Source organism: Cinclus cinclus, chromosome 35 (assembly GCF_963662255.1).
Source record: "Cinclus cinclus chromosome 35, bCinCin1.1, whole genome shotgun sequence".
NCBI lineage: Eukaryota > Metazoa > Chordata > Aves > Passeriformes > Cinclidae > Cinclus > Cinclus cinclus.
Window position 1 is genome coordinate 454,813 of NC_085080.1, and position 8,665 is coordinate 463,477.

Genomic DNA, 8,665 nt, shown 5'->3' on the forward strand with positions numbered 1-8,665 from the left:
CCAGCTGCCCCTGCAGAGATGTTGCAGAGTGCATGGAAAGAGTGGGCAGAATGACCAGAGCCAGCCCAGAGCTCCCCAGGCCAGTCTGCAGCTTTGGCCATGTCCATTCACATCTGGCTCCCAAATCCTTACCCGAGCCCCTTGCAGAGCCCAGTTTCCTAAGGCAGAAGGGGATCCCAGCACACCATGGAAATGGTTCTCATCAGTGCTCTCTTCCAGGTGAGCTTCCTGGGAATGCTTCTCCATTAGCTTGGCTGCATAAAGTTTTGAAGCCCTTGGAGCCTCCTGCAGGTATGTTCTCACTGTGCCACCAAGGAATATTCATTGACAACCTGGCAGGCAGCAGGTGACAGAAGCTTCTGTGGCTGTTGAGTTACAGGTGTGTCTGCAGGGAGGATTTCTCCAGCTCCTGGTCGGGTTGCTGCACCCAAGCCCATCTCCCATGGCAGGGGTGAGTCGTGTGTCCCTGCTGGCACCACAGGCTGAGCACTGCTTTTGTGCGATCCATTCATCTGAAATGGAACGACATTCTGTTAAGGTCCTCCAAGAGGGATGAACAAACTAAGAGGACTGAAGGAATCGCTTGATTCAAATAACATCTTGGAACCAATTGTGAAGGAACTGCAGAAAGGGCGTGGTGGGTGCATTTCCCTCAGCTTTCTCCTGAGACTCAGCAGCTGGGGGCTTTTTCTGCACATCTGGACATGCCGTGCACAGCACAGTGGGAAGGGATCCATGGCAGCCTCTCAGCCCTGCTGCTGCTGCTGTCACACCCTGCAGGGCTGTTTCCCAGCCTGGGCTGGCTGCAGCTTCTCCCCAGCCTCTGCAGGAAGGCATTTGGCATCAGCTGACAGGGAGCCCAAACTGCACCATGGGCCACCCTGAGATCCTTGCAATGTCCTTGTCTTGGGGTAGATCTGGACAGGTGCAGGTTTGGGCAAGAGAGAGCCCTGTGATATCCCCAAGCACCTGGGCCTTTTACTGATCCTTCTGCATGTCTTTGACAAGTATTGCCTCCTGAAGATGCCACCTCTCAAATGGGGAACAGTTCCATCTGATCCAGCTGTCTCCCTTCCTTTCTCCATAAGAGATGGACATAGAGATTCTGTGGAAGGCAGCTTTTCCCAGTGGAAGCAGTCGCTCATCAGCAGCCCCTGCTTCAAGACGAAAGGCGATTGCAGGCACGGGCACAGGCACAGGAGGTAATTGCTGTGCCAGGCTCAGCCCTCGGCAGGGCTGTGTGGCAGCAGCTCTTCCCCCAGGGCCTGTCCTTGCACAGCCTGGGAGCAGCCAAAGCTGGAGGCGCCTCGGCTTCGAGGCCTCTGGAGCTCGTTCCCAGCCCCTGGGAAACGGGACTCGTGCACCAAGGTCCCTCCCTCTGCAGCTGCTCCTGGAGCTGCCCTGAGTGCCCAGAGGCCCAGGGCACAGGAGCAGCCCCGAGTGGGAGCCCTGCCACGAGCCCAGGGCCACAGCCAGCCCTGATGCACAATGGAATATTTTCTCTTCTTGGTTGGCTTCTAGATGGGCTTGCTGGGAAGGCTTTTCCATTAGCCTGGCAGGATGAAGTTTTGAAGCCCTCTGGACCTCCTGCAGGTATGTTCTCACTGTCCCACCAACGAATAATCATTGACAACCTGGCAGGAAGCAGGTGACAGAAGCTTCAGTGGTTGATGAGTTATGGTGTGTCTGCAGGGAGGATTTCTCCAAATTCTGGTCTGAATGCTGCACCGAAACCCAGCTCCCGTCTCAGGGGTGAGTAGTGTGTCCCTGCTGACCCCACAGGCTGAGCACTGCTTTTGTGGGATCCATTCATGGGAAAATTGCAATACTTTCTCCTAAGGTCCTCCGAGAGGAAGGAACAAACTTACAGGAAACACTAAGTCCCTGGAGGCGTCCAAACTTCTGGACAAGATGCTGAGTGACCTGGAGAGACGCCGTGGTGGGTGCATTTCCCTCAGCCTTCTCCTGAGACTCAGCAGCTGGGGCCTTTCTCTCCACATCTGGACACGCAGTGCCCAGCACAGTGGGAAGGGATCCATGGCAGCCTCTCAGCCCCGCTGCTGCTGCTGTCACACCCTGCAGGGCTGTTTCCCAGCGTGGGCTGGCTGCAGCTTCTCCCCAGCCTCTGCAGGAAGGCATTTGCCATCATTTGACAGGAAGCCCAGTCTGTAACATGTGCCATGCACAACTTAGAACCCCTCATATTTCCTGGTCTCCCAGCTTATCAGGAGGGACAGCAGATTGGAGAAGGAGGCCCTGACCAGCCCTAATAACCTGGCCTTTCTCCTAATCCTTGTCATTGCCTTTGACAAGTATTGCCTTTTTAAGGTGCCACCTCCCCAATGGGGAATTTTTCCATCTGATCCAGTTGTCTCTTCCTCCAGTGATGAAAGGAAAGCCTGCACTGAAGGCTGAGTTTTCCCGAGGGAGCAGTGGCTCATTTGCAGCCTCTGCTGCAGGAAGGGAGGCCATGCCAGGCACAGTCACAGGAGGTAATTGCTGTGCCTCTGGGCCTGATCCCTGCTCAGCCTTGTGCTGCCCTCTCTGCTATCTCCCTGCCAGGGATGTTGCAGAGGGTGTGCAAAGAGTGTGCACTGACCAGAGCATGCCCAGAGCTCCCCACTCCCCTCTGCAGCTTTGGCTGTATCCATTCACATCTGGCTCCCTCAGCCTTACTGAATGCCCTTGCAGTGCCCAGTTCCCTAAGGCAGAAGGGGATATCAGCACACCATGGAAATGGTTCTCATCTGTGCTCCCTTCTAGATGAGCATGCTAGGAAGCCTTCTCCAGCAGCTGGGATGGAAGGTGGTTTGGAGCCCTTGGGATCTACTGCAGGTAATTTCTCAGCATCCCTTCAGAGAATAATCATTGACAACCTATCAAGACCCAATTTACGGAATCTTCTGTGGCTGTTGAGTTACAGGTGTGTCTGCAAGGAGGATTTCCCCAGGTTCTTTGCTGATTGCTGCACCAAAACCCAGCTCCCATCTCAGGGGTGAGTAGTGTGTCCCCGCTGACCCCACAGGCTGAGCACTGCTTTTGTGGGATCCATTCATGGAAAAATTGCAATACTTTCTCCTAAGGTCCTCCGAGAGGAAGGAACAAACTTACAGGAAACACTAAGTCCCTGGAGGCGTCCAAACTTCTGGACAAGATGCTGAGTGACCTGGAGAGACGCCGTGGTGGGTGCATTTCCCTCAGCCTTCTCCTGAGACTCAGCAGCTGGGGGCTTTTTCTGCACATCTGGACATGCCGTGCACAGCACAGTGGGAAGGGATCCATGGCAGCCTCTCAGCCCCGCTGCTGCTGCTGTCACACCCTGCAGGGCTGTTTCCCAGCCTGGGCTGGCTGCAGCTTCTCCCCAGCCTCTGCAGGAAGGCATTTGCCATCAGCTGACAGGAAGGGAAATCTGCAGCATTGGACATGCACATCCTAAGACCCCTCCCATTTCCCGATTTCAGGGTATATCATAAAGGGGAGATGTTTAGAGAAGGAAGGGCCCTGGCCAATATGAAAAATTTATATGATTTCCTGATCCTTCTCCATGACTTTGACAAGTGTTGCTTCCTGAAGATTCCACCTCCCCAGTGGGGAACGGTTCAATCTGATCCACTTGTCCCTTCCTCCAGAGATGAAAGCAAAGACTGTTCTGAAGGCTGAGTTTTCCGGGGCTAGCCGTGGTTCTGTGCCAGCCTCGGCTGCAGGAAGGGAGGCGATGCCAGGCACAGTCACAGGAGGTAATTGCTGTGCCTCTGGGCCTGAGCCCTGCTCAGCCTTGAGCTGCCATCTCTGCTGCTTGGCAGTGCGGGCACAGCCCGCACAAGACCAGCACAGCCCAGAGGAATTATCCCGAGCAGGCTCAGGTCACTTGGGTTCTGAGCAGTCCTGCTGGGGTCCCTCCATGAGAGTCAGCACCCAAAACCTGGGAGGGGCTTCAAGTGGTGCCCATGGTGGGGAAAGGGCAGATGTAGAAAGCAGGGCTCCAGTGTGTCCTGAGAGGCCCTGCCTGTGTTCACTTGTGCTGGAGGAGCTGGCCCAGCAGAAGGATGGAGTGCAGTTGAGAGGGATGGTTGTGGCCCTGCCTGCTGCAGTTTTCCCCAGGGATTTAGGGTGCTTCCTCTTGGGCACTGACAGAATCCTCAGGGGACTTGGGTGCTGCAACTGCCCATCCAGGGTTGTTGCACAGGACATAGAAAGGCTGTGGAGAGTGACCAGAGCCAGCCCAGAGCTCCCCAGGCCCCTCAGCAGCTTTGGCCATATCCAGTCACATCTGGCTCCCACATACTTCCTGAAGGCCTTTGCAGTGCCCAGTTCCCTAAGGCAGAAGGGGATCCCAGCACACCATGGAAATGGTTCTCATCTGTGCTCCCTTCTAGATGAGCGTGCTAGGAAGGCTTCTCCAGGAGATTTGCTCCATGAAGATCTGCAGCCTCTGGAGACTCATGCACGTAAGTTCTCATTGTCCCAGCAAGAAATAATCATTGACAACATGGCAGAAGCCAGGTGACAGAAGCGTCTGTGGCTGTTGAGGTACAGGTGTGACTGTAAGGAGGATTTTCCCAGGTCCTTTGCTGATTGCTGCACCGAAGCCCAGCTCCCATCTCAGGGGTGAGTAGTGTGTCCCTGCTGACCCCACAGGCTGAGCACTGCTTTTGTGGGATCCATTCATGGAAAAATTGAAACACTTTCTCCTAAGGTCCTCCGAGAGGGAGGAACAAACTTACAGGAATCACTAAGTCCCTGGAGGCGTCCAAACTTCTGGACAAGATGCTGAGTGACCTGGAGAGACGCCGTGGTGGGTGCATTTCCCTCAGCCTTCTCCTGAGACTCAGCAGCTGGGGCCTTTCTCTCCACATCTGGACACGCAATGCCCAGCACAGTGGGAAGGGATCCATGGCAGCCTCTCAGCCCCGCTGCTGCTGCTGTCACACCCTGCAGGGCTGTTTCCCAGCCTGGGCTGGCTGCAGCTTCTCCCCAGCCTCTGCAGGAAGGCATTTGCCATCATTTGACAGGAAGCCCAGTCTGTAACATGTGCCATGCACAACTTAGAATCCCTCATATTTCCTGGTCTCCCAGCTTATCAGGAGGGACAGCAGATTGGAGAAGGAGGCCCTGACCAGCCCTAATAACCTGGCCTTTCTCCTAATCCTTGTCATTGCCTTTGACAAGTATTGCCTTTTTAAGGTGCCACCTCCCCAATGGGGAATTTTTCCATCTGATCCAGTTGTCTCTTCCTCCAGTGATGAAAGGAAAGCCTGCGCTGAAGGCTGAGTTTTCCCAAGGGAGCAGTGGCTCATTTGCAGCCTCTGCTGCAGGAAGGGAGGCCATGCCAGGCACAGTCACAGGAGGTAATTGCTGTGCCTCTGGGCCTGATCCCTGCTCAGCCTTGTGCTGCCCTCTCTGCTACCTCCCTGCCAGGGATGTTGCAGAGGGTGTGCAAAGAGTGTGTACTGACCAGAGCGTGCCCAGAGCTCCCCACTCCCCTCTGCAGCTTTGGCTGTATCCATTCACATCTGGCTCCCTCAGCCTTACTGAATGCCCTTGCAGTGCCCAGTTCCCTAAGGCAGAAGGGGATATCAGCACACCATGGAAATGGTTCTCATCTGTGCTCCCTTCTAGATGAGCATGCTAGGAAGCCTTCTCCAGCAGCTGGGATGGAAGGTGGTTTGGAGCCCTTGGGATCTACTGCAGGTAATTTCTCAGCATCCCTTCAGAGAATAATCATTGACAACCTGTCAAGACCCAATTTACGGAATCTTCTGTGGTTGTTGAGTTACAGGTGTGTCTGCAAGGAGGATTTCCCCAGGTTCTTTGCTGATTGCTGCACCGAAACCCAGCTCCTATCTCAGGGGTGAGTAGTGTGTCCCCACTGACCCCACAGGCTGAGCACTGCTTTTGTGGGATCCATTCATGGAAAAATTGCAATACTTTCTCCTAAGGTCCTCCGAGAGGAAGGAACAAACTTACAGGAAACACTAAGTCCCTGGAGGCGTCCAAACTTCTGGACAAGATGCTGAGTGACCTAGAGAGACGCCGTGGTGGGTGCATTTCCCTCAGCCTTCTCCTGAGACTCAGCAGCTGGGGCCTTTCTCTCCACATCTGGACACGCAATGCCCAGCACAGTGGGAAGGGATCCATGGCAGCCTCTCAGCCCCGCTGCTGCTGCTGTCACACCCTGCAGGGCTGTTTCCCAGCCTGGGCTGGCTGCAGCTTCTCCGCAGACTCTGCAGGAAGGCATTTGCCATCAGCTGACAGGGAGCCCAATCTGCACCATGGGCCATTCACACCCTGAGATCCCTGCAATTTCCTGGTCTTAGGGTGTATCAGGACGGGTGGCTGTTTGCAGAAAGGAGGGCCTTGTGGCAACCCCAACACCTGGCCATTTTCCTGATCCTTCTCCATGTCTTTAACAAGTATTGCTTCCTGAAGATGCCCCCTCCCCAACGGGGAATGGTTGCATCTGATCCAGCTGTGTCTCTTCCTTTCTCCAGAGATGGACCAAAAGACCTTGCTGAAGGCACCATTTCCTGCAGGAAGCAGTGGCTTCAAGCCAGCCCTCAGTACACAAAGGGAGGAGATGCCAGGCAGCCCCACAGAAGGTGCTTGCTGTGCCAGGCTCAGCCAGGCTGAGCAGTCCTGCTGGTGTCCCTCCATGGGAGACAGTGCCCGAAACCTGGGAGGGGCTGCTAGGGGTGCCCGTGGTGGGGAAAGGGCAGAGAGGAGAGCAGGGCTCCAGTGTGTCCTGACAGGGCCTGACTCTGTCCCCTTGGGCTGGGGGAGCTGTCACGGGGCAGGGAGGGTCGGGGCTGGCAGTGGCTGCTCAGGGATGGCTTTGGCCCGGGTCCCTGGAAGGAGTGACTGCCCAAGCAGCTGCACTGGCCCCGGGCTCTCCTCCTCCCGGCCTTCTGGGCTGTGTTGGGTGGCACAGCCTGTGCCAAGGGATGGCAAGGTGCCTGCAGGCCCCATCTCTGGGGGAAACAGAGAATGTCCTGGCCGTATCCAGCGGGCTGCCAGCTCAGCAGTGGAGCACAGCACGGGCTCACGCTCCCCATCGCTCCCACAGATGCAGCCGACACCTCAAGACGTGTTCCCAGCTCCCAGAAGGGCACTGGAAGCGCTGTCTGCCAGGGAACACGCTGTTTGCTTGAGTTAATTGCCATTGTGGCTGGCGGGGAACTTGTCTTCATGTTGTGCTGTGTTGGAATCTGGTGTTGCTGCAAGAGAAAACGGTGAGTGTTCTGTTTCCCTGCCCTACACACATCTTCATTTGATGGCTGCTTGTAGACAGGAAACACTCGCAGGGAGGCTGCTGTGGAGTTGTGGATGGTCAGTGGTTGTGCACATAACTGTGCTGAGGGTTGTGCTGCTGCCCAGTGCTTTAATTGGCCTCTTAATTGCTGGGCCTTGTCCTTTGGAGCCCGCTGGGGCTGCAGGCAGTGCTGGCTGCCACTGAGGCTGCGTGGGCAAGAGCAGCCCCAGGAGCAGCGGGCAGAGGCAGAGCAAGGTGGGGAGGAGAAAGAGCAGGGAGCAGATTGCCCTTGAAAGGCAGACGCGCTCTGGGGCCCGCTCCTGGCCAGGGACCCTGCCCAGAGCCATCCCCTGCTCGGCAGGGCCTTGAGGGGCAGCTGTCCAGCTGGGCCAAGGTGTGCCAGCAGCTCCAGCCGTGCTGGGGAGCCTTGCCAGCTCTGGGCCCTGCTGTGCACGAGGGTCCCTGTGTGCCACCGGCAGCTGGGGCCTCAGACACTCCTCTCTCCTCAGGAGCACCTCTGCACATCAGATGATGGACGGCGGCTACAGCTCACACTCACACAGCTATAGCGGCTCCCCCAGCAGGAAGAAGGGCCTGGGCTGCCCTCACAACGGCTCTGAGAAGTGGACCCCAAAATGGCCATCTACAAGGAAACCTCCTATTACCCTCTAGATCCCACTGCCATCTCCTCTCCCCATGGGTATTTCCAAGCTGCCCTCACTCCCTTTTAGGATCTCCCTCTGCCATGTCCCAACCCATTCCCATGTTGTTCTAGAGACCTCAGCAGCAGCCCAGCACCCTCCCTCCCCAGCTGAGACCAACACAGTCCTTCCTCTGCCCCTAAGCCCCCTGGCCCTGCCCTCTAAACAGCCCTGAAGGTGATCCCTGCCCCCTCCCTCCACTCCCTGCCTGGGTAGGTGATGGCCCATTGTTTTATCCCAATAAAGTGATGGAGTTGTCACCCCAGTGTCCGGGTGCTAGCACCAGCTAAGCCCACACAGCTCCAGCACTGGCTGAGCTCCATGTCCAGGAGCAGCCATGGATGCCCTCGGTGTGGGCAGGCAGGAGCCAGGCAGGGGCTGCTGTGAGCAGCAGCGGGGCCCCGAGGGGCTGGGGGAGCCCATGCTGAGCGTCCCTGGGCTGAGGGCACATCTCCTTCAATGGCATCATCTGGGCCTGGGCCTCATCCATTGGCATGCTTAGGAACTGAGGGAAGCCATTGAGAGCATGTGTAGGGACACAGCCTGACCAGCAATGTCAGCAGGCAGAACAAAGGTCTTCCCTGAGCAGCACATACTTGACAGGACCAAAGTGATGGGGTATCACCAATCCAGGGAAATGCACAGGGGCTGCTCCTGAGGGTGGGGAAGGGAAGGGAAGGGAAGGGAAGGGAAGGGAAGGGAAGGGAAGGGAAGG

At 56.5% G+C, this 8,665-nt stretch overlaps 1 long non-coding RNA gene across 1 annotated transcript; it reads left to right on the top strand.

Moving 5' to 3' along the window:
• The first annotated feature begins 5,563 nt into the window (after positions 1-5,563).
• On the top strand, positions 5,564-6,036 carry LOC134055844 (uncharacterized). Its single transcript, XR_009934115.1, has 3 exons — positions 5,564-5,691; positions 5,780-5,851; positions 5,940-6,036. It is a non-coding gene; the product is annotated as an uncharacterized LOC134055844 (long non-coding RNA).
• The last annotated feature ends 2,629 nt before the right edge of the window (positions 6,037-8,665 follow it).